The sequence below is a fragment of the Heloderma suspectum genome, chromosome 5, assembly GCF_057233095.1.
Source record: "Heloderma suspectum isolate Gila_16-S chromosome 5, 16-S_ref, whole genome shotgun sequence".
Lineage (NCBI taxonomy): Eukaryota > Metazoa > Chordata > Lepidosauria > Squamata > Helodermatidae > Heloderma > Heloderma suspectum.
Genome location: NC_139462.1, coordinates 157,378,328 through 157,403,578, shown reverse-complemented (window position 1 = coordinate 157,403,578; position 25,251 = coordinate 157,378,328). Strand labels below are relative to the sequence as shown.

Sequence of the window (25,251 nt, the reverse complement as noted above, 5' to 3'; positions counted from 1 at the left end):
GGCCCAGCACCACATCAGTGAGCTGGGACTGGGAACAAGGGAAACCTCTGAGTTGCCAAGTGCAAACCCTGAGAGAGCTCACGTAACTTTGAGAGTTACACAGAAGAGAAAATTCTACCAGTGTGGCTTCTGTGTGGTGCCAACCTCTCTTCCTAGTAGGCATTTGTTTGTGGACAAGGTCACTGACTTTTTAAGGACAGCTGCATAACAGGTAGTGATCAACAGGTTTGGGCATGGAGATGTGATGAGCAAAGGTGTACCGGTTGATTTCCGGTTGTCATGCAGTATGCTCAGTGTTTCTGGCCATAAAATGTTGCAACCACCATTGGGGATGATCTGGGTCAAAATAACGCTTTCAAACTTACACATGCATTATTTGTCATCAGTTGATGAGTGTATAAGCTATTTCCATCGGAAAAAGGTTGACCTGAGTATGAAAGTTCTGCTTGTGGTGATCTGCGCAGGCTCATCCACATACACAAGTCATCATTGGATGTTACGGTCAATGAACATGCCTGTGTGAACTGAGCCTAGACTTAAGGTTGATACTTGGATGAATGATTCTTGAAATGCCTTCTAATCATACTGTATCAGAGGATCTGTCCAGGGTCTTAGCTGAACTGGGACGCTTGGTAGGATAGAAGCCCTGTGCAGGTGTTGTTTTTCTCTGTGTACAATTAACATGTGATGGGTAAGTGAAGACAAGCATGCTAGCTCTGCCCCCCTCTGTTGTGGTCCCACTTACTCCCCATGAGTTGGAGGGGTCACTTCTGCAGCGGGAACCTTCTCTGTTTGTGTAGAGAAGTGTGGAAGATCTGGGTTCTAAATTGCCTGGAGAGTCTACATCAGCCTGTCCCGACCTGGTGCCCTGAGATATTTTGGCCGACAGCTTCCAGCGTTCCTGACCATTGGCCATGCTGGCTGGAGCTGACTGGAGTTGAAGTGCAAAACATCGAGAAAGCACCAGGTTGGGGAAGGCTCCCCACTGCAGAAGTTATCCCTCCAACTCATGGGGACAGTGACAGAAGGGGGCAGAGCTAGAGTGCACTGTTCGCCTTCAACTAGTTTACCTTGACCTCATGGAGTATGACAAGAAGAAGAACACCTGAATAGGGGTTAAAGTTATCATAATCAATGAAAATGACAGGGAGAGGTTTTTTCCTGAGCAGCATTGCCCTTAGGACTAAATAAAGGCCTAGTTTTCACTGAGGTGGTCATCCTGTCTTTTTATTGTCCCACTTCAGACTGCAGCTGGGGGCTCACATGATAGGATATTTTCTCATGAAGACTAGCACATCAAGGGGAAGGCTAGGCCAGAACCCTTCCTCCTACAGCTCCCATCACCCCTGACCATGCTGTCTGGGAATGATGGGAATTGTAGTCAAACACATCTGGAGGACCGAGGCTGGGGAAGGCTGTTCTAGGTGGAGGGGATGTTTTTGATATGAGGACTGTTCCCTTATGCGATGCCCCACCTGCAGACTGAAGTGGTACAGGCCAGACCCAGATTTACTGTCTCAGGGAGGCCTAATTTGGTCACAGATTGTTGAACTAGTCCAGTCTTAATGATGATGACTGAGCTGGATAACAGCTGGGAGTTTCAATGCAGGGATGTTCTCATGTCACAGCAAACCATCTCTAAATAGCACTCCAGATGATTTGCACGGATAGCAGTTTGTATCAGATTAAGTAACATCTACTGCTGTTAGGGCTTAATGCAGGGATGGGGAACCTCCGTCCCTTGGACTTGCTCCTTCTAGTGCTGGCCAAGTCATCTTTCACATGGCTCTTGCTGGCTTTGATGGGGACTGTAACAGCAGCATCAAGGAGGCACCCAACTCAGTGCTGCTGTGAAGAATGGTTCCTCCCAGCTCTGACCGAGTCCTCATCTCTGTGCTGAGAGAGGCATGGAATTCAGGACTGAGAAAGGCAAAATGTGAGGTGTAGTGGCTAGAGTGTTGGACTGGGAGCTGGGAGATCCAGGTACTAGTCCCCACTCGGCCAATGAAGCTCACTGGGTGACTTTGGGCCAGTCACAGACTCTCAGCCCAACCTACCTCACAGGGTTGTTGCTGTGAGGATAAAATGTAGAGGAGCAGGAAGCCATCTCGAGTTCCTTGCAAGAGGAAAAAAAGGCAGGACATAAATCTTTAATGAGCTTCCGTCGTGCATTAAAAATGTGGTTGTTCAGGCAGGCATTTGGGATGGGTTAGGGTATTTTAGAAAACGTTTTTATTGTAGAATGTTATTGTTTTAAACTGTTTTATTGTGCGCTGTACATTGCCCAGAGTGGCTGGGTGACCACTGGGTGATTAATAAATTTAATAATAAATAAATGCAATAAAGAAATAATAAAATTGGTGGGATGCCCAGGGGGTGGGTCATGACATTAGGTGTGGCTGTGCTTACTTACATCATGTGGCCTGCAGAGGGCTGGGGGGGGGGTCCAGTTCAGACCCCCCATTAAAATATTTCCTTACCCCAGGCTTAATGTGAGATAGGGTTCATCATCAGAACCTGTTTTCATTACTCTGACATGGAACGTGTGAAGTTGCTGTTGTGAAGGGGTGTCTCTTTCTCATCCCGGAGTACCCATCGTGAAAATCCCACACCTGTGATCAAGGAGCAGGGCTTCCAAACGGGGGGGTGGCGGTGATTTGCCTTTCAGACAGGTTTGAGGTGTGGCATAGATTCATAGAGCTGGAAGGGCACTGAGTCCAACCGCTGCTCATTTTTAAAGAAATGAGACACTGGTAAAAGGGTAGACACTTCTGTGCTTTACAGAGGTTTGCCCAAAGCATAATGAAATATCATTTTAAGACAACAGTGCAATGCGAATGGTAGCTTTCCCCTCCCTTTGTGTGAGGTTCAGTTTGGCCCTCTAGATTGTTGGATCAGATCTGGGGAATTAAAAAAACAAACAGATGGTGATGATATCAGTGATAACGTCACAATTTATAACCAGTAGCATTTCCCATTTGTCAGTTTCTGGGGGTCAGATAGGATGGGGATTGGGTTGGAGAGTTTCCACTCACTTACATCTCAGTGCACCACACCCATTAATCCTAAATCTTGGGGGAGGGGGGTCAAGTAGCGCAATTCCAGATTATTGCACTAAGAGAGCATTGTCCTAGATTCTGATGCATCCTGCCAGGAGGATTTTAAATTACAGTGTTAAAGTGGGACATTGTGTGTGTACAGAATTAACTTTGGCATATCAGCCTGTACTGTGTAACCAACTAAAGAAGGGAGCAAAGGCTACCCTTGGCAATGCTTCTTGCACACATCACCTGCTCCTCAGCAAAAAATGTTCTCTTTCACAGCCATGGTGCTATAAATTAAATCCAGTTTTTAATCATTTATTTGTTGTTGCAGCAGATCTGCATCTCTTGCTGTGGTTCTGGAATGGCACTTAAAGTTGGCATCGGTTGTTAAGTCTCCAGTATAACTGAGGTTGCTTGGTTTATACTTAGGGAATGTATTATGGCATTAAAGTAGTTTTGCTCCATCTCGGATGCAGTGCAGTGGAATAAGCTTCAACGATTCCAGGAAGCAGCAAATTACCAAATAATACTTAGTTCTTTTTCTGTTCATTCTTTTCTTGTTTTCAAAAAGCTGCTCTTGTAGGTATGTCTTGTGTGCTTAATTAGTTTTTCATTGATTCCAAAGTAGCATCTCCCTTAATTGAAAGAGAATAATGTGATATTCCTAACCTATTGCCTCTGGCAAGAGGTCAGCAGGATTTTTTATGAATTAAAAAAAAAACAACCCTGGGGGGAGATAGTTACAGAGAGCCAATTCTTCGGTCTTTCTGCATTTGTAGGTGTTGGGAGCTCAACGGGTAATAGCTCACAAGTTCTTTGGAATGGATGATATCTGCGGTTAAGCTCTCAACAGCCATTGCTGGAACATATGCAACAGGGAAGGAAACTGCACGTGTGTTTGACTTGATGCCATAGGTGCATTCTAAGAAGCCATTTAGAATTTCATTTTGTTATGGGCTCAGGAATTGGCTATGGTTGTGCAAAGCTAAAGGCCATGCTAGCTGTTAATATCAACACAGTCATTGTTGCCCATATGCAGGTATATCTTAGAATCATAGAATCATAGGGTTGGAAGGGGCCTACAAGACTATTGAGTCCAAGCCCCTGCTCAGTGCAGGAAGCCTGATTCCCAGGTGGTCTCCCATCCAAGTACTAACCAGGGCTGACCCTGCTTAGCTTCCAAGATCAGATGAGATCGGGTGCATCCAGCCCTTTGCTTGTTTGTGTAACTCCTGATTAAAAATCTATGGTTTAGTCCAGGTAGGAGCTTTCTCTTCTCCTGAATGGATGGAACTCGGCACAAAAGGCAGCATTGGGAGCCCCACTCTCATGGGGCCCACGCCCTATAAAGCGTCTGGCACTGGGCAAGTTCCCAGCCTTCTGCAAAACTAAGCAGATCAAAGGGCCCCACCTGTAGCACCTAATCAGTGCTGGCCCAAGACATTTTGCTGCCTGAAGCGGTGCACCAAATGCCCCTTCCCCAAATGCTAGGGCCACACTCAAAAAAAAAAGTTTTGCTGCACCATTCAGATGATAATTCCTGCCTTCATCTGTCACCCTACGTTCTGACGCCTGAAGCAGCCTGTTTCACCTTGTAGTACAGTAGGGCTGGCAATGTACCTGATTGTCTTGTCTGTCTGCAAGCTGTAGAATGCTCTGAGGTGCTCTCTGTAATACCATTGAGTAATTTGGGAGTGAGAGCGAAATCATTACTTTTGGATTTGTTTGCACTCATTATCATTCCCAGGCCCAGGGTCAGGGGTTGGCATCATTGGACAGTTACTGATGGCAACCCTGCAGCCAACCCCAAATGCCAGCTACAGTCACCTGGGCCTGGTGTTCCTCTCAGGGCTAGGCACCTGCTGGTTTTCCTTGGCCCAGTGCAGAAGCCTGGTGGCTGTGGTTGCTGCCCGCCATTTTAATTCTCCCACAGTGCCTTTGGGCCCCTGATGTAGCAACGTTATGTCAGGGTCCCAGAGGCATTGTGGGAGGGGAATTAAAATAGTGGATGCCAGCAGCACCTCTTGCCAGTTAGACTGGCACTTTTTTGGGTGGGGAGGGTAGTACTGCACCCAGCTGCCACTATCAAGGTAAGGGGAGGTAGTGGTGCCCAATGGGGATGTACGGGTGCAAGGGCCCCACTAAACCTGGTGCTTACTGTATTTCCCCCCTTCCTCTTCCCGTGTGAGAGCCTTGTGGTGACTGGCCCAAGAGCACATTATCCTATATGTGACTGGAACATTAATGCCAGTCCATCAAAGGTGTGCAAATGAGTAACAACTTGCCCTCCTATAAAGGACATATCTATCCCCTTTGAACAAGGGAGTGCATCTCACACTGTGACACCCTGAGTTCAGTCAGAAAGGCCAGCCATATGCCCAGGTTACGCTGGCCTCACAATACTTCCTGCTAGTTGTGTGGTTGCCAGCATAGGCTGAAGTACCTTTTACACATGGAGTGCTGGGATCAGAAGCATGGAAGCAGCATTTCTGATCCCACAGACGTGCCAGGCTGTGACAGTATCCTTTGCTGAACTGCATAGGGTTGCACTTTACTGCATCTTCCAACACTGTACATTGCATCTGTGAGAAATGATTGAATTCTTTTGTTTGTTTGTTTGTTTAAAGCTTAGGGAGTCTTAAGGCAAATTCAGTTGTCTTGCAGAATGCTAAAACTAAACTTGCCTGGAGTGTATCCCATTTCAAGGTAAGGGAAAAGGATTCTGGATCTGAATTCAAGACTTTACTCACTCTTCAAAAGTTTGGCAGGGAAATGGAAGGTTTTAAACCCCCCACAAAAGACCCTCACATACCCATCCCTGTAAGTGCATTGCATTGCTCCTTGTGCGCTTGGGGGAAAAAAAAATATGTTGCCAGTAGCAGACAATGTGGTTGGTCAGACTATCAGAGACAATGCAATGTCTGAATCACTTATTTTTAAATGCTGCACTCTTTAAGTGCACATGCTTCTCCCCTTGCTTGTGGTAGTATTTGGTTTTCAGCAGGTGGGGGGAGTGTTTGTTCACATGGTGGAGGAGATAGCGCTTTGTTTTTATCCTGTTGATACCTTCAGTTAATTTGTCGATTAACCTACCACCTTCCAAGCTTGAGGTAAGATGACTCTGCTTTGACAGCAGGGTATAAGCCCTGTCTGATTGAGCTTAACGTATCTGGTACATACCTCTGGTGAAATACTCCCCCTCTGGCTAGTATTTATTATTTGTAATACTTGTATGCCACTTAATATAGTAAAAATCTCTTCCTTTGAAAAAGGCATAGCCTATCCTACCTCTCAGCCACAGAGTTGCTATGAGGGGAGAAATGGCAGCAAGAGAAAACAAAAGATAGAGGGGATCAATGCACATGAATGTTCTCATCCAACTGCCCCCCCCTCCTTATTTCATGCTGATAGAATATTTTATTTTATTTATTAAATTTCTTAATCACCCATCTGGCCGGTAACCCGGCCACTCTGGGCGATGTACAACAGTATAATTTAAAACAGTAAAATTATACATTAAAACATTATTTAAAAATACCTTAACCCCAAATGCCTGCCTGAATAACCAAGTTTTCAGTGCATGGCGGAAGCTCATTAAAGAGGGGGCATGGTGGAGTTCCCTAGGGAGGGAGTTCCACAGAGTGGGGGCCACCACAGAGAAGGCCCTCTCCCTTGTCCTCACCAGCCTAGCTGTCCTGGCTGATGGGACAGAGAGAAGGCCATCCGAGGTTGATCTTGTTGAGCAGCCTGTCTGGTGTTGCTGGAGGTGCTCCTTGACATAGGCTGGGCTGGAACCATATACGGTTTTAAAGGTCAAAACCAACACCTTGAATTTGGCCTGGAAAACAACTGGTAACGAGTGCAACTCCTTCAGCGCCAGAGTGATGTGATCACGCTGGCGGCTGCCTTTAATCAGGTGAGCCACCACGTTCTGCACCAGCTGCAGCTTCCGAACCGACTTCAAGGGTAACCCCATGCAGAGTACATTACAGTAGTCTAGACGAGAGGAGACCAGAAATATCCAGGAATAAAGATTAGCTTTTGGAGTTGGAGGGTTCTTGCTTGGAGGGTTCTTGCTTGATGTCTCGGTGACCCTGATCATGCTTATTGCATAAGCTCTGTTGCGGCTTGAAATCCAGCTTCATGGCATTTTTTTTAAAGATCATGGTAATCCTTAACTGAGAGGAGTTGTCCTGATCACCCCTTGAAAGCAGCCACTGAAGAGGAGGTTGGCAAAGTGAATTGGCCTTCATAAATGCAGATGCTGGTAGGGATTGATTCGAAGCAGAGGCGGCCCAAGACGTTTTGCTGCCTGAGGCAAAGAACAAGATGGCGCCTCCTCCCGTTCCACGTTCAAAAGCCAACTGGGCTTTTAGATGAATCTGTCTTCAACATGGGTGATGGGACAGTGTCCTCTGATGCACCTGAAGGCAGCAGGCTAACTGACGGGCTGCAGAGCAGTCTGCAGCTCTCTCCTCCCAACAGCTTACTGCTACCTCCTAGCATTGGCTGCCTGAGGCAATTGCTTCACTCTGCCTAATGGTAGGGTCGGGCATTATTCGAAGCATCAGATTAATGAGCCACTGCCACACATGGTCCAGTGTTTTCCTTAGCAATGACAGTTTGGACTGAGTGGCTAAGGGAGCATGTATGCACCTGTCTCTTATGTGTCACCAAGTGGTGTTTATCCTTTGTTTGGTTGCCTACATTCTCTGCTATTTCTTGGGAACTACCCAAGAGCCCATCATCTTGGCAGCAGATGCTTCTCAATATGAAATATGATCGGTCATGTTGTGCCGGATGGGAATAATTCTAGCAGCCTTAACAACTTCCAGTGAGGGTAAATTCATTTCATACCACTCATTTTAAATGGCTGAAGAGTTGAATGCAGCCTTCTAAGAACAACTGTTGGCATTCAAGGTCATGACAGGAGAAGGAGAGAAGTATTTTAAACAATGATTTTTAAAAAATACTTCTGGCTGCTTCATAACGTTATTTATTCTGACATGTTTATTCTTTGCAGAACCAAAGACCCACAGGAACTGCATAAATGCTCTTTCCACATGTATTGGGCATTTTGTGAAAATGTAACTATTGGGATTGGATGGAGCTAAATTCACCTGGAGCCCTTTGAATGAAAGCAGGAATAGTTGATGCCTGTAAACACTCACAGTGCTTGTCTGTACTTCTCTCTGATAGATGGGGCTCTATTTCTTAAAATGCTGGCCTTGGAACTGTAGCGCACTGTGGTATAAATGCAAGCATTCAGTCTGGACTCGGGCCCTAAAATGAATTGCTGTCATTCTCTTTGATTCACAAGTGCTTTTGCGCTTTGCCTGTCAACTTCCAGTGGAGTGTTTACTGATAGGGAGTTTCTCAAATAATATCGGGCAAGGAACAAATGGAAAGAGTTCTTTCTTACAGTGGACGGAAGGATTTTGTTTTCAGATTTTAAGTTATTTGTTTGAGAGAGGAACTGCAAAGCTAAAAATAGCTCATGTTGAACACATATACACAGTGATTTGGATGCTGTTGATTAAAAGCATTTATACTATGCTCAGGGGCAGGCAGCTTGTAGGCCCAAACAACTGGAGGAGCACAACTCCCTAGCCAGCGTAGCTAATGGTGAGGGATGATAGGAGTTGTAGGCCAAAGCATCTGGAGGGCAACAAGCTGTTGCACTTAAACAAGATATTTGCAACCCAGGATCATACCATTGTAAATCAGCGTGTTGCATTACCTGCAGGTACCTCCAAAAAACCCACTTCTTTCAGGAGCACAGTTACAAACAAAACTTCTTGCGTTAGGCAGTCGTTAACATGCACTTCTACTTGTGTGGTTTACTTAACTGAATGTAAAAAAAATGGATGTCGTATGCAATATGTAGGGAAAACTACAGCAGACCTAAGAACAAGATCCCGTAACCACAAATTTATCCTTTATCCTTCTGAGTGGCAGTGAGCTCACCAGGTGCTTCTGAGAGCTCCAACTGAACTGGGGGCGTGTGGCCTGAGTACTCCCAGGAGCTGAGTGGGCAGGAAGCTTCAGTCTGTTTCCTAACTCCCAGCTGAGCAGAGCAGAGGAAGCTGCTCCAGCTGGTCCAAGGATTACAGAAGCAAGCAAGCTCCCAGAGAGAGAACGACCAGAGCGAGCAAACAGGGGGAGCAAACAGGAGTTGGCCAGGGGAGTTCGGCAGGGGAGGTCAAGGGGGAGGCCCCGTAATTTTTTTTCTTTTTTAACTTTTTTTTTCATTTATTTGTCTTGTAACACACACTTCCACACCAGTGGGACTCTGCTTTTAACCTCTGCTGAGCAGAGGAGCAGGCACAGGCTAGTCTAGAACAATCACAAAGCTAGACACAAAAAGGGAAAAGAGGCTATGGAAGGACAGGACTCTCCAGTGGTGGTGACCTTCAAGGTGTGTGCAATGTTTGTTTTCTTGCCTGAGAACAACATGGCCTACACCTGCAACAAGTGCAAGTTGATCACGCTGCTGGAAGAAAAAGTAAGTGGACTGGAGCGGCGACTGTCGACCCTCCGGGGAATAAGAGAACATGAAGAGTTCTTGGACAGAATGGGGGAACTACAGCAGCAAAGTGAAGACCAGAAACTTGAAGAGCAACAGCAAGATGAGGTAGAAGTGGGAAATGCTGAGGTGAAGAAAAATGGAGTAGAGGATACTCCTTGGAAAAGGGTGACAGTTAGGAGAAGAAGAACTAGACGCCACTCTGCACCAGTGGAAGCAGTGGAGCTGTGGAACTGATTCCAGGTACTTGAGGATGAGACTGGAGGACAGCCTGCAGAGGAAGAATCACAGGGGAACCTACATGAGAGTGAGCAAGAGGCTGAAGGTCAGTCAAACAGAGGCGATGAAACTCAGGCCTACAACAAGAAGAGAAAAGTGGTAGTAGTGGGAGACTCCTTGCTGCGTGGGATTGAGACCCAAGTATGTCACGAAGACCCGTGGACTCGCCAGGTATGTTGTCTCCTGGGAGGACGGATTAGAGACGTGACTGAAGGGTTGCCTGCACTCATAAAGCCCACTGACAGGTATCCCTTTCTTCTCATCCATGTGGGAACAAATGATACCGCCAAGCGGAGCTATGAAGAAATCACATCAGACTTTGAGGCTTTGGGAAGGAAATTCAAGAACTTTGGGGCCAAGATAGTTTTCTTATCCATACTTCCAGTAGTTAGAAGAGGGATAGAAAGGGAACAAAAAATACTCTGGGTGAATGATTGGCTACAAAGGTGGTGCCGACGAGAGAGATTTGGATTCTGGGACCACGGGCTATACTTCCTGGAAAATGGGCTGTTGGCAAGGGATGGGTTGCACCTCACAAAGGATGGGAAGAATGTGTTTGGCCACAGCGTGAAGAACTTCATCAGGAGGGCTTTAAACTGAATCCTACGGGGAAGGGAGATGTAAAGTTGGGGGTAACAATGGACGAAGGCACATGCACTGCAACAGAGAGAACAGCTCTAAGAGCGCCCAATGATAGTCTTCAGACACATGTAGGAAGAAAGCCAGACTATAAAGCGCATGGTCTTTGATGTCTATATACTAATGCCCAGAGTATGGGAAACAAACCGAACGAACTTGAACTCTTAATACAAGAGGGAAATTATGACTTGATAGGTATAACTGAGACTTGGCGGGATGACTCTCATGACTGGAATACAGCAATTGAAAATTTGTTCAAAAAGAACAAGAGGAACAGAAAGGGAGGTGGGGTTGCACTGTATGTGAAAAATACATATCTCTGCACAGAAATACAGGAGGATGAGCTTGGTAGTCCCATCGAGAGCATCTGGATCAAAATAAATGGAGCAAAGAATAAAAGGAACCTGGTGGTCGGAGTCTACTACTGGCCACCCAATTAAGGAGAAGACGAGGAGATTAAACTTTTGAAAAGCAAATAGCCAATGTTTTAAGGAAGCATGATGTAGTAGTAATGGGGGACTTCAATTTCTAAGGTATTTGTTGGGAGACAAATTCTGCAAAACATGGCCCCTCCAGGAAATTCCTGACGTGTGGCGGATAACTTCCTCCTACAGAAAGCAGAGGAAGGAACTAGAGGATCGGCTATCCTTGACTTGATCCTAACCAACAGAGATGACTTAGTGGATAAAATAGCAGTTACAGGAACTCCGGGGGAAAGCGACCATGTTGTACTTGAGTTCTTGGTCCTAAGGGAAGCAAAAGCTGAGTGTAGTCAAATGCATACCCTGGATTTTAGGAAAGCTGATTTTAATAAACTCAGAACAATGATCAGTAAGGTCCCATGGCAAGCGACTGTAACAAGAAAAGGAGTCCAAGATGGGTGGGAGCTTTTAAAAAAGGAAATTCTCAAGGCACAATTACAAACAATTCCAACAAGAAGAAAAGGTGGAAGACAACAGAAGAAGCCAATGTGGCTTCACAAAAAGCTTAGAGATGACCTGAAAAACAAAAAAGGACACATATAGGAAGTGGAAAGAAGGCCAAGTAACAAAGGAACAGTACAGGCAGGTAGCACAGAATTGCAGGGATGGCATCAGGAAGGCTAAAGCTGAGAATGAGCTGAGGTTAGCGAGGGATGCTAAAAGCAACAAAAAGGCTTTCTTCAGCTAAGTGCATAGTAAAAGGCAGAGGAAAGAAATGGTTGTTCAGCTATTAAATAAGGATGGCAAAATGATAACAGATGACAAAGAAAAGGCAGAGGTGCTCAATTCCTACTTTGGCTCAGTCTTCTCCCAAAAAAGGGTCTATGAGCCCCCTGGCAGGCTGAAGGGGCAGGATTGCAGCTTGAGATCGATAGGCATATGGTCAAGAAACACCTAATTACTTTGAATGAGTTCAAATCTCCAGGGCCAGATGAACTGCATCCTAGAGTAATAAAGGAACTAGCAGAAGAAATCTCAGAACCGCTGTCTATTCTCTTTGAGAAATCATGGAGGATGGGTGAAGTGCCAGATGACTGGAGGAGGGCTAACGTTGTCCCTATCTTCAAAAAGGGTAAAAAGGCGGAACCTGGGAACTACAGAGCAGTCAGTCTGACATCAATCCCTGGGAAAATTCTGGAGCAGATGATAAAGCAATCCATCTGTAAGCACCTTGACAACAATGCCGTGATTACTCGAAGCCAACATGAATTTATCAAGAACTAATCCTGCCAGATGAATCTGATCTCATTTTTTGATCAAGTAACCTTCCTTGTGGACCATGGGAATGCTATAGACATCATATACCTCGACTTCAGCAAAGCTTTCAACAACGTGCCCCATGATATCCTGATGATCAAACTAGCTCAAAGTGGGCTAGATGAACAATGATCCAGTGGATCCACAGTTGGCTACAGAATTGGACTCAGAGTGCTTATCAATGGGATCTTCTTAAACTGGGGAGAGGTAACGAGTGGGGTACCGCAGGGCTCAGTCCTGGGCCCAGTGCTCTTCAACATTTTTATTAATGACTTGGAGGAGGAGGTGCAGGGAATGCTGATCAAATTTGCAGATGACACCAAATTGGGCGGGATAGCTAATACTTTGGAAGACAGAAACAAAATTCAAAGTGATCTGGATAGACTGGAGCGCTGGGCAGAAAACAACAGAATGGCATTTAATAGGGACAAATGCCAAGTGCTGCACCTAAGAAAAAGAAACCAAATGCACAGTTACAAGATGGGGGATACATGGCTCAACAACACTACAAGCGAGAAGGATTTTGGAATGGTTGTCGATCACAAGCTGAATATGAGCCAACCATGTGATGTGGCTGCAAAAAAGGGAAATGCTACTTTGGGCTGCATTAAGAGGAGCATAGCTTCCAAATCCTGGGAAGTACTAGTTCCCCTCTACTCAGCACTGGTTAGGCCTCATCTGGAGTACTGTGTCCATTTCTGGGCACCACACTTTAATTAGGATGCAGACAAACTGGAGAGGGTTCAGAGGAGGGCAACAAAGATGATCAGGGGATTGGAAACAAAGCCCTATGAGGAGAGACTGAAAGAACTGGGCATGTTTAGCCTTGAGAAGAGAAGACTGAGGGGAGATATGATAGCGCTCTTCAAGTGCTTGAAAGGTTGTCACAGAGAGGAAGGCCAGCATTTCTTCTCGATCATCCCAGAGTGCAGGACACAGAATCATGGGCTCAAGTTACAGGAAGCCAGATTCCGGCTGAACATCAGGAAAAACTTCCTGGCTGTTAGAGCAATACGACAGTGGAACCAATTCCCTAGGGAGGTGGTGGGTTCTCCCACACTGGAGGCATTCAAGACGAGGGTGGACAGCCATTTGTCAGGGATGCTCTGACTTGGATTCCTGCATGGAGCAGGGGGTTGGACTCGATGGCCTTGTAGGCCCCTTCCAACCGTACTATTCTATGATTCTATGAAATCAGCAATTCTAACCAAAAACCTGGAGCAGCCTGTTGCAAGACATTTTAACTCTCCTGCCCATAGCCTCTTGGATTTACAGTTGGTTCCAGTAGAACAACAAAAGTCCCTGATAATGCTTGACAAAATGGAAAATTTCTGGATCTGTCGACTCAGAACTCTTAGTCCAAATGGCCTTAATCTGGAGGACAATTCGTAAGCATTACACCAATCATATCTCTGTTTTTTCTCCTAAGGAACTTGCATCTCCAAGTATTCCAAACTGCCACTCCTGGTACACAATTAACAGCTGATGAAGGTGGAAGCCAAAACATTCAGCTTAAAATATATTTTAATACTCTGTTGTTAGTCTTTCTATCTTTCTCATATATATACATATATATATATATATATACACACACACACACACACACACACACGCGCGCGCACACACACGCACACACACACACACACACACACATATATACACACAGTATCTATCTATCTGTCTGTCAGTCAAAATAACCCTGCTCATAAGCTTTTTCATATTTCTCCACACAAGATCCAGAAATCATATGCATGGTTGGTCAAATCACTCCCGCATGCACATTAAAGCTTTATCTTAAAGTGCCCTTTCCCAGTCCTAAAGAACAGGAGTGTGGAATCTGTGGCCTTCCTCGTGTTGATGAACTACAATTCCCATCATTCCTGATGCTTGCTGGGGCTGATGGAAGTTGTAAGTCCAGCAATATCTGGAGGTCCATAGGTTCCTCACCCCTGCTGTAGAACCTAAAACTCATACTGTTCCAAGGGAGCAAGGTTGTAGTGATTCAAATGGGACTAACACTTTTCTGTGCAAATAATGTAAGATGAGGTCCCAGGGCATGGGCTGAAGGCACATGAGGCAGTCACCTTGCTGAAGCTAAGCAGGTCTGGGTCTGGTCAGTGCTTGGAGGGGACACCACATGTAGCCACCTTTAGTTCCATGATGGAAGAAAGGTGGGATATAAGAAATAATACTAATACCAATAATATAATGAGCCCTACTGGATCAGACCAAAGGTCCATCTAGTCTAACATCCTATTTCCCACAGTGGCCAACCAGATGCCTCTGGGAAGCCCACGAGCAGAACATGAAGGCAATCGTTGTCTCCCATTGTTGCTGTCCAGCAAGCTGGTAACTGGAGGCATCCTGCCCCTGAACCTTGTGGTTGCATACAGTGAGCCATTGGCAGGCATTTCATCCATGAATTTATCTTATCCCCTTTGAAAGCCATTTAAGCTAGTGGCCATCACCATGCTGTACTTTCTGACCACCCCTTCTGAACCTGTAAATATATAAACAAAGAGATCTTAACAATGATACCCAGTGGACAAGAATGTGCAATAGAGTGGCCAGTTACACATTATGAAAAAAGAGGACATGCATTGCCAAAAAAAAGGACATAGGGTTGCACAGAAAGTACATATGCTAATTTATATGCACAGATGCCAACTTAGAAATAATTACTGTCACTTAAATAGAAATGCAGTACATCTCACCGTAGTGGGGGAAGCCAGGTGACCTGTCTGCCTGCTCAGTCTGCTGACAAGGTAGTAACTGTTGATGGCCAATGCCAAGGCCCTGCTTTCCCTTCTGATGGTTCTGACTTGGTTTAAGCCTGACTTGGATTAGACAGCACTTCAAATGGAGGACTGTGCTCTGACAGACCTTCAGATAGAGGAATGTGCTCTATAAAGCAGGACACCAGGACAGCATGAAACTGAGTGCTTTCTGGATCTGACCAAAGGTCTTCCCAGTCCATCATTCTTTTTTCCTGGCTTTCCAGACAGATGCCTCTGGGAAGCCCACATGCAGAGCATGACACTGACAACTTCCTCTGTTTGTCCCCAGCATATAGTACTCAAGAGAGATATCTCTTCTATCCAGTGAGGTTTGTTTTAGCTTTCATGAGTAACAGTTGTTGACAGACGACTTCTGTGAATGTATTTTCTTCTTTTCTTTTTTTAAAAAAGGCCATTCTGTGAGGGCTGGCTCCAGTACCAGGCATCCTTGCCACTAACACCTGCCCTGCCCCATTCCTTTTAAAGATCTTTTCTGACCTGGAGCTCAAAACAGCACCAAGGTCTAGCCACCATTTTAATTTCCCACGATGTCCCTCCATAGCATTACTCTGGGGCATGGTGGAAAATTAAAATGGGAGCTAGATCCAGCTTCCTGGCACTGCTCAGCATTGGTGCATGCCATCACCAGGTAACAGGAAAGAGCCCCCACCAGTAGACCCTTTGTCCAAGGCCCCTGCAAACCTGGAACTGTGGCCCTGGTTCTGTAGAAGTTAATTCCTCAAGCTAGTTACACTCTGTGTGAAAAAGTACTTTTCTTTGTCTGTTCTGAACCTGTTGCCACTTAATTTCACTGAGTGACTCCCAAGTTCCGATGAAAAATTATAAGGGTAAAAATGTCTATGTGTCCACTCTTTCTGTTCCATTCATAATTTTGTAAACGTATTTTATATCTCCCCGGTCAACTTTTTGTAAAATAAAAAGTACAAACTAGCCCCTCCTCCACATAGGAAAGGTCCTCCAACCCTTTGATCATCTTAATTTCCCTTTTCTGTACCTTTTCCAGAAAACCTTCTTTTTTTAGATGGACAACCAGAACTTCCTGTGTTAGTCTATCACATTAATGTGTGCAGTTGCCTTTCTGTGGATGGCTTCCTGGGTTTGGGAATAGACAGCTGTGGGTTCTATTTCTAATCTTAAAAGTACAAGATGGTTACATCTAGGCAGGGTTTGTGTTTTTAGACGATGGCTCAGTTTGCACATGATAACCTAGATTTTTTTTTTTTAAGATTCTGGTTTATTGTGGATGAGGCAGCGTGCTGGTGTATGCTGTCTGATCACTCCTGCTGCAAATGAGTGCAGCCGGGCAGGCAACACAAAGCCCCCACCCCAGTGAAGCTCCTGCCACCCTCTGCTGAATTTGGCAGTGGCAGTTTTTTTTAAAGAAAACAAAATTAGTGTCCGTAGCACGACAAGGGTCAAATTTAGTTTGTCTGCAAGTTGAATTTCACCATTTAGTGTTCCGTAGCCACCATGGTCAAATGTAGCTTGTAAAGAAGCCAGTGTTAACCCTTATAGTGCTACAGAGCTGTCCGCCACCAAATTTCAGTGGCAAACCACCGATTTTGGGGACTATTTTTTGTGGGGGGAGAGCGTCCCATGGGTGTGTGTGTCTAGGGGTGAAAATGGCCCACAGACAGCTCACAGTTGTCCACCCCTTCTGTCGGTGGTCTGAGTGCTCATTGGAAGGACAGATACTGAAGCTGAAGCTCAAATATTTTGGCCACCTAATGCGAAGAGAAAACTCTCTGGAAAAGACCCTGATGCTGGGAAAGACTGAAGGCAAAAGGAGAAGGGGACGGCAGAGGATGAGATGGCTAGATAGCATCACCGATGCAATGAATATGAACTTGAGCACGCTCCGGGAGAGAGCGCAGGACAGGAAGGCCTGGCGTGCTATGGTCCATGGGGTCACGAAGAGTCGGACACGACTGAACGACTGAACAACAACAACAATATGCAAACCAGAAACTCTGGTTTGTACTTTCCCTGACAAGCTAGAGCCATAGCCCCATGATTGTTGCTGGGTAATGAAGGAAAAAGCTTTTCTCCAGTGTTGTGGGACCAGATTGCTGTAAATATGTACATTATACAAAACAAGTTAGCATAAGCAAAAGCTAGAAAAGATTTAACCATGTGAAGGACAATTCCAAATCCTATAGGAGACGTTTTCACCAATAAGGGTCGTAATAGCAATGATCAAGAAACTACATACATAGAACATATTCACTTTGTGTCAGTTTGGTCCAAGGTTCTAGTGCGGTCTTCTGTGAAGGAAACTGAACCTGGAAAGCTTTTCATCTATAATTTGTCCTTAGAATGTCAATCAGTTCTTAGCTCAATAAAATGCACAGTTGTACCCTTTTGTTAAAAAGAATGCAGATAAGTTCCCCCCACATGTTGTTTCTATAGAGCAGCTTTCTCCAACCTAGGTCCATCCAGATGTTGTAGATTATAACTCTGATTGTCCCTGACCATGCTGATCAGAGTTGTAGTTCACAACATCTGGAGAGATCCATGTTGGTGAAGGCTGCTGAAAAGCAATCTCATTTTCCAATTTCTGTACGTGCCATATGTTCTATCTAGGTGAAATCATACAATCATAGGATCATAGGGTTGGAAGGGGCCTACAGGACCATCGTGTCCAACCACCTGCTCAGTGCAGGAAGCCTGATTCCCAGGCGGTTTCCCATCTAAGTACTAACCAGGGCTGACCCCGCTTAGCTTCGAAGATCAGGCGAGATTGGGCACCTGCAGTTCTTCTGTGATATAGTAGATCTGTGGTTCTTGTGATTGCCAGGGGAATGCAGTCCTGCAAGTGTTCCAAAGCACCTAGTAGCTAATGTATATTTACTGATATTTCCTAATAGAAATGTCCATAATAGAAACCAAACAAACAAAAGGGAAGAGGAGGTTGGGGGTGAAGATCTTTGTGGAGACAGGTTGTGATGCAACAAACAGCAACAAAGGAGATTCTGCAAATTATGTAATAAATGTGATGATTTTTCCTTTGCTTAAAGATATCATAGAAAAAAACATCATTGTTCTATAATAAATTATCATACTGAAAACTTAAATTTGCCATCTGCAGCATGTGCAATTTTTGCCATGGAATTTCTGTAAGCTAGAGGATGCCTTAGGGTTTGTGCACGTGTGCTTACACCTAAGTCTACTAGAGTCAAGAGATGGCTAAGCCCCACCCACACGCCTGCGTGCACATGCCGCACACAAGATATTTAAATTGCAGAGACTTGGGAAGGAGCTAAACCTCAAGAACAGCAAGCCTACTACACGCATCATATATTAGCAAAATGTTAGAAGGCATAAACATTTCCTGAGAGAAGCGATACAAGGACAGAGATTTAGCCTTGCTCAAGGGAGATATTCCATTAATGGCAGGGGTGGGGACCCTCAGGCCCAGCTACTCACTCTGGCCCTTCTGGGGTCCTAATCTACCCCTTCCTCTGGTCCCACCTCTTTTTCCCCAACCACCAATCATTGGGTGGTTTTCTGTCTTTTGTGCAGTTTTTTTCCCATTCTCCAAAGTTGAAAAGCTTAGTTACTGGCCAGAGGAGCTTTAAGCTACAATTCACTGGTATTTCTTGTATGTTGGCCCTGCCCCTTTTGCCCCCACCCCCTTTGCCCCTGGCCCCTGCCCCTTTGCCGCTGGCCCTGGCCCTTTTGTCTTTGGTCTAGCCCTTTTTGCCTTCGGCTCCCACCACCACTGGAATATGGCCCCCAAGAGCTTCTCTGAAAGTGAATTCGACCCCGGGCCCAAAGAGGTCACCCATCCTTGCATTATGGTTACATCTTCCTTGGCCCCCTAGAAAATGGGTGCAGAGGTCAAGGTGGTGTTCAAACTTGAAATTGTGTCCTAAACCAACTTTCATTCTGAGATCTCTGTCTTCAAGGCAGTTATCACATTTCAATATCTTTCGTATCTTCATTTTCCCCCCTCCTCCTTGAAGCGGAGGGTGGGCGTTAAGCAGGTGTTTCCACTTGAAATGTAAAATCATGGACTGAACATGCACACCAAATTCCATTCCTATATTTTGATGCTCCACTGAGATATGGGGCTAGAAACAGAGAATGCCAAACAGGCATGTTAAATCAAAGACCTCATTTAACCCAGCCAATTAAAGGGATGTAGTCTGCTGCAAATGCGGCTGGCTATTTTAAAGCACTTTGATCTTGGCAGTTTATTGTCGTTTTGAGATTAGGTAAGAAAGCAGCATTTGTGCTATGGCTGCCTAATCACTTTTTGGCACCACTGTGGGGCGATGCACATGTTTGGCATCTCTCCGTGCCCTCTATGCTATTCATCACTCCTTAAAGTGTTGCACTTCTTGCTAGATACAGCACTTTTGGCTTCCACCGCTGGGTATCCTGAGGGCTTCTCAGCAAGGAAGTGGCAGGAGGTACATGTAACACAGGTGCCAAGCAGAGAGGAGGAGGGCAAAGACAGAAGTGTTAACTTGAAATTACTCTGTTGGCTTCACCACTAGCTGGGTCTGTCATGCTGGGTTTTCCAACTCCTGCGTTTGAGGAGCGTGTACCATCTTATCTTCTGGGTATGAACGTTAAGGTGTTGACCGTGTTATGCATGCCGTGTTCCTCGCAGCCAGATGGTTACTGGGACAGGGGGCTCTGGAGGTTTGTTCGCAGAGACTGAAGTAGACAGTCCTTTGTATTTCCCCCCCATGCTTGCCAAGGAGCTTTCTTTTGTAATGAGCTTGCATAAATCCTTTCAATATGCATTTTGACGCATACTTACAGAAGTAGTAAATCATTTTTTCTCAAGCCCCACTGTAGTTCCTTAATGTGGGAAAAAAAAACCCACACTGTGGTTTCTAAATTTAGGCTTGCTTCCATGATTATTCAGAGATTAGACTTAAAATCCTGTCTCTGATTTCTTTACACAAGCAGGAAGCTAATTTGAGACTGCAGTGATTTGGAAGTGAAGAAAAGAGTCCCTAAATAACTAGGGGCTTTTGCATAGCGTGGCTTCTTCCAATATATGTCTATTATCTCATATATTCCAGCATGTAGAAGCGCTGAGAGTGATTCAAAATAGGGAGGGAAAAATACCCTGGAAAGCAAAGGTGTTTGCCACTGTTGCTCACCCACTCACCTGAGGCGACCATAGCCAGTGGAGGGCAGCACCAGCATTTGCTGTAACCCTTTGCAACACTGTCTGCATGCTGATGGCCTGCAGAGGGACCCACCAGGACATCCCAGACTGAGAAGCAACTGCAGTAACTACTAAGTCAGGGAGACAAAATGAACAGGAAAGAAGTCCTTTCTTTCTCCTCTGCCCCCTATGCGTCCGCCCACTGAGAAATCTTGCTGGTCTCTTCCCCACTCCAGTTCCATTTCCGTCTATGAATGGGTAGCGATATTAACTGGGGTGGAAGGAAGGGGAGAGAGAAGAATACCACTACTCACATCTCATAAGGACTGGGGCAGGGAAAGGGGGTCTTTTTGCCTCCCTACCCACCTCCACAAAGTTTTTAATGGATTCTCACTTGGGGTTTTTCAAGAGATGTGTGTGAAATAGCCATTAACAAAATCATGAGACTATTTGACTTAGTCACATGTCTCAGACATTTATTTATTAGATTTATGTACTGCTTACCATATTAAAGAATATATCTGTTTGTCTGACTTCTGGGCATTTGCAGAAGATGTAAGACAAGAACTTCTGGCTATTAGGAAATTGTGGGGATGTATCTTAGAGCATTTTCAGGTTGTTTCCCTACATGCTTTGTGAGAAACCATTTAGATAAAATTAATTAATTCATGTCTTGTATGTCTTGCCTTTTTTTTTTCATGGTGGAACCCAGAATGGTGTGAACAGGGTCCTCAGGTGGTTTTGCGTGTAGTCTCTGATCAGACAAGGTTGCTGCCTCATGGGCCTTCAGACTATGTCCTGAAACATGAGATGTGTTCCAGAAGATAACACTGGAAATAGTATGATTTGGGCAGCTCATGGCCAGCATGTTTTTGTAGGTCCTTGGGCAAGAGGCCATCAGTAGGCCTCTATCCCACTTTTGCCATTACCTCACTTCACCCTACTGTGGGTAAAATGAGAGGTACTCTGCATAAGTAGGAAGAGGTGGGAAACAGGGTAAAAATAATCTCTTCCATTCACCTTCACTTGCCTGTTTTCATTGAAAGGTTAGAGGACACGCTATTCAGGAAGCTAGACAAGTACTTTGATTGTCTCTGTCAAACAAGAACAGAACAGCAACAGGACACTCCTGAGGCCATCCTGATGCAACTAAGTCCAGAGCCATCTAGGGACTACACCATATAATGACACTATCCACACACCTTTTCTTGTGAGAATCATTACTAAGTTGAGAGGTGTGAACCATCTCTCACTTTATATGGGCTTAGAGTCAAGTTTTAATTGGCCTACTCCCCTAGTGCAGGCTATGACTAGGGTGTGTGTATGTGTGTGTGTGTGTGAGAGAGAGAGAGAAAGAAGCAGGCCTTCCTTTCCCTCGTTTCCCTCTGTTGAATTCCTGCATTGGATTCTGCTGCTACCATGAATTTCAAATCTGTAACAAAATATTCACTCAAACTCTTGAGGAATTCATAATTATAAAAAGTAACTTCCCCCTCCCACCTCTTGGGCTTCACTTTACATTCTTTCCCGCACAGTTAGTTATAAAGATTCCAGTGCAAGAGAAACTTCCTGCAAAATATTGTGGTCATGACAAAGCTTATGAAAATAAATAGCTTTCCTAAACAATAATCTGACCACATTGTAACCAGTTCAGTTAAATGGAGAACAAATTGATGATTCTCTTTTAAAACCAACATTAAACAAACCCTAGCATTTGGCTGTAGAATCCTATTTTACTACTAAATGGGTTATTTAAACGAACATTGACTAACAGTGGAGAGATTTGGGTTTGCTGCACAGGTCAATGAAAAAGGACTGATGAGCACCTTTAAGGGAACAATCCTATGCATGTTTAGACAGAAAAAGAAGTCCTACAATTCCCAGCATTCCCCAGCTGGGAATTGTAGGATTTTTTTTTCCTGTCTAAACATGCATAGGATTGCACCCTTAATTGATTTCAGCGACAGATATTTAAGGATGTGCTTAACTCTTCCATTGAAATCAGTAGGACTTAAAAATGCTTAACTCTGGGATCATGCCCCCAAACCACTATGTTTTTGTATGCTGTATACAGCTAAATGTTTAGGTCTGTTGCAGTGCAAACATCCAGAACTGAAACTATGTACTTACCATAGAGTTTAGTTTGCTCAACCAGAAGCATCTTTGTTTGATGAATGCTAAAATAAACTAATTTGTGGCTTCTAGTATTTTTTTTGTTGGCATTGCTAGAAAATCATTCTGTTGTCACTTTTGTTTGATAAAATGTAAGACCATCGTAAGACTGACATTCAGTTCTTCTAATTTACCCCTTGTGGATCCTAGGTACATGGTCATGGAATATGAGCAGATGATATTTCATTACAAATACAGTTTAAATGTTTCCAGACGACTTCTTGTGATATATGGTGAACAGCCTCAATAGGTTACAGTTCTTAACAGCCAAGTTAGCAGTCTCTGCCATCTGAGCTCTCCCCTCTTGTTGTCTACTGCTCTGTGACATTCACACAGATGTCAAAACAGCTAAAACCAGGGCCTAAGACAGGTTGGTGTCTGAAGTGTAGCAGCACATGGTGCCTCACCCCTCCAAGTCAACGTGCATAGTACCCTAGGCCAGTCAAGCTATTTTGGGGAGTCAGAAAATAGCACAAAAGCTTCTCCTCGCCCACTGAGGTCATTGCCTCATCCTCACCCATTTTGCCTTTCTCTGTGCAGAAAGAGGCATGGAGTTCTGTCTCTCTCAGCAGAGAGAAAGGGACTCGGCCTATGATCTTCATATTGCATGTAAGGACTTGGCTAGTGCTGGAAAGAGCGGCTGTTCCTCCCAATGCTGGCCAAGCCCTGTCTTCATGTGGTGCCCCCATGGGGGTAGGACATGCTGCACAAAAGGACTTGGCCAGTCCTGGGAAAACTGGCCACCCCTCCCAGTGCTGGCCTGTGATGTGGGGTGGAAGCTTTTCCTCAGAAACTTTTCCAGTGCTTTAGTTTTCTGCGGAAACTTTTCCATTTGATAAGTTCATCGGTAACAATGAATGGATGCCAATTGCAAATAGAATGTGAGGGAAGCTTGGCTGTTTCGAAGTTGTAGTTAATGGTTTTCAGGCCATTTTTCCTAGCAAGTGTGTGGGAGAATACATCTATGTCATTAAAATACATATATGTCTCAGGGTGAACTGGAGCTAATAAGTGGTGATAGCAAAACTGAAGGTGCCCCAATAACCTTAGTGGAAAAGAGCTGAACTCTGTTGAAAGAGGACTATACTTCCCAGTGGCTGGCTGGGGATGCTGGGAGTTGTCATCCAACACATCTGGAGGGCACCAGGATGGGGCAGGTTGAAACTGTGTGGACAGTTTTCAGTACCTTTGCTTTTTCTTCTTACATTTAAGAAATGTAAGGGAACTACATGCTATTGTCTTTAAATTTGTGCAAGTATTCCAATACAAATTTCTAAATACAACATTTACATCACATGACATGGGCTTAAATTTTTCCTGAGATGTTTCAGGTCAAATATTTGTGGTGTATTGGGACAAAAAAACAACATGGGGTACTTCTTTTGCTTTGTCGTTTAGTAAATGCCAGTAAAATAAACATGGTAAATTAGAGCACTCTCTAGGGCATCAGAAAAATTTCCAATGCAAATGACTCTATGCAAATTAGCCCACATCACTGGTGCCAGCCACTCATCCACTCACATCCCTGTGGTTATCTCAAGTCTCAGAGAACAGTGGGATTCCTCCAGGGAGCAAGGCTTGAAGGCCACATCCTGGAGGAACCAAGGAGGCGCCTCTGGCTGGAGGTTTCCCATCCCTTATCTGAACATATACTGTGCTCCATGTGAACATGCATGTGCCTTGGGACTGCATATACTTCTTTGTCTTACATTAATGGCTGTATGTTTTCCTTCATTTTACAAACTTAGTTGTTTCCCTGCTATTGGCCACTAAAAGATCTTTTGGGTTTGTTTTTTTGCCTTGGTGAAAAGTGTGGGCGTGGGCCCATCTAAAGTAGCTGAAGCCAAAATGCAACTACACTTGGCCCTTGGTTTCCTTTTTGCTATAATGGGTCATAGAAATGCTTTCCTTAAATCAGGGTCCCATGAGCTGGTAATACTCCCTTTATGGTTTGCTTTTCCAGAGCTCAAGGATGTCAATAAGTTAAATGAATGACATTCATTCATACTACACATTTCGGGGAGATGACTGGCATTTGCATCTGAGCTTGATAATTGCTCATTGGCATCTGTATTTAGAACTGCTGTTTCAGATTCCCTTGTGTTTGCTTCTCAATATTTGTCAGCTTTGTAGTTTTCTGTAATTTAGGTATCTAGGCCACTAATTGTTCTCACTTGTGAAAACATTGCTCGTTAGAAGGTAGCCTCTGTCAAAATCCTGTGATTTGACAGCTTAGCCTCTGAAACTCAGGAGAAATCAAGCTGTTAATGTAGCCTTTTCCTCCTTTAAAGTTTATTTTAAATTTCGGTGTGTAGTTTTTGTGACCCCAGTGAAGTCAGTCAATGTCAATACAGTAGTGGAACATATTAGTGTTTGACTAAATGCATGTTACCATTTGTGTGTGTGTGTGTGTGTGTGTGTGTGCATGCTCCAGTCTTTGAAAACACAATACTATCCTATTTATATCTTCCAAGATCTGATAAAGCAAATGTTTTTGTTCTTCATATGAAGGTAATAAAGAAGAGGTAGCAGAAATGCTCTACAAAATGGGAAGTGGGTCTTATTCCAGCACAGTAAATTAAGCCACAGTCCTATCGATTGCGCCCTTGATGATCCGAAGCCCCTGAATTCGGAGGCTTCCAACCATCCAATGCAGGCCCGGAGGAGCTGTGGAGGCGATCTTTGCCTCCCCATTCTCCTGCCTTGCATTTTTTGCTAGACAGGCTTTTTGGACCGTATAGCGACAGCACATCAGAGAAGGAGGCTGGAAGAGGCTCAGGATAGCTTGTATCCTGGCCTCTCTGGTCTCATTCCCTCCCACCGAAATGCCCCCATTTCCCCCTCTCTGAGGTCGCTTTTCCGACCACGGAGGGCAGCTGGTGCAGCCCTCTGCACCAGCTGCAAGGGTTCGGGGTTGAGGGGCAGA

General features: G+C 44.8%; 1 protein-coding gene across 7 annotated transcripts in view; it reads left to right on the top strand.

Moving 5' to 3' along the window:
• Positions 1 to 25,251, top strand: part of ITGA9 (integrin subunit alpha 9) — a 331,280-nt gene that overhangs the window by 2,712 nt on the left and 303,317 nt on the right. The window lies entirely within an intron of this gene.